The sequence below is a fragment of the Solanum tuberosum genome, unplaced genomic scaffold (assembly GCF_000226075.1).
Source record: "Solanum tuberosum cultivar DM 1-3 516 R44 unplaced genomic scaffold, SolTub_3.0 scf00156, whole genome shotgun sequence".
NCBI classification, from domain to species: domain Eukaryota; kingdom Viridiplantae; phylum Streptophyta; class Magnoliopsida; order Solanales; family Solanaceae; genus Solanum; species Solanum tuberosum.
In genome coordinates, this window is record NW_006239080.1 from 584,888 (window position 1) to 585,788 (window position 901).

The following is a 901-nucleotide window of genomic DNA, read 5'->3' on the forward strand; positions in this document are numbered from 1 at the left end:
ATAACAAAATCATGTGGAACGAAACAAACTAAACACTCCTCAAGGAACTAGTTTAAACAGGTACACGAGCTTCTACAAAGTACAACTTATGAAAGAATAAGACACAACTCTCACCAAAAGAAAAGAGAAATAAAAGTTATCAGAGATCACATTGTCTTCACCTACATATGTAACATCACTGAATTCTGCAACCAGACTATGCCAACTGGCATAACAAGAATAGTATCAGTACAAACAACATGACTGGTAGGTATCATCAGTTGATCCGAACCCACCACGTAATATCGTGAAAATAATCAAAGAAACATGTAACTTGAAAATAAAATTAAGGCCCCAATCCACCCATTCACCACTCTCGCTACAAGCATTACCGTATAATTCATACACTCTATCTGAAGTCACCTTACCTCCTTCCGCTGCTAACTCCCCCATCGAGGTCATTCCACCCTCATATAGATCATGATCTAACCCTTCTATAACATAGAGTTTTCCCCAAGACATGGCCATTACTATCTCTGTTACTTAGCTTACTATTTTTCTCTCAAGCTCTCATGACGACATTTTGCCTAAACAACGCTTCAGTTATACAAATATGAGCAGGCAACACAATTTAATTAAGCAGTATATATGCCATTTTAATCACAACTATAACATAGCTCGTACTTATCATTCAAAAATAACATGATTACAATACGACACCCTAATGCATCACCCTTTTAATCTTAATTCGGACCTTCAGGGATCCCTAATCATCATCTACAATGTTTAACATGCAATTTCGATCTACACAAGAACCTTTTCAGCATTCGAACACAATCCTGGCCACTCATAGATCAACATGTAACATATATAACACAATTAATCTACCCGGTCCACTCATGGAACCCCCCCCCCCCCCCCC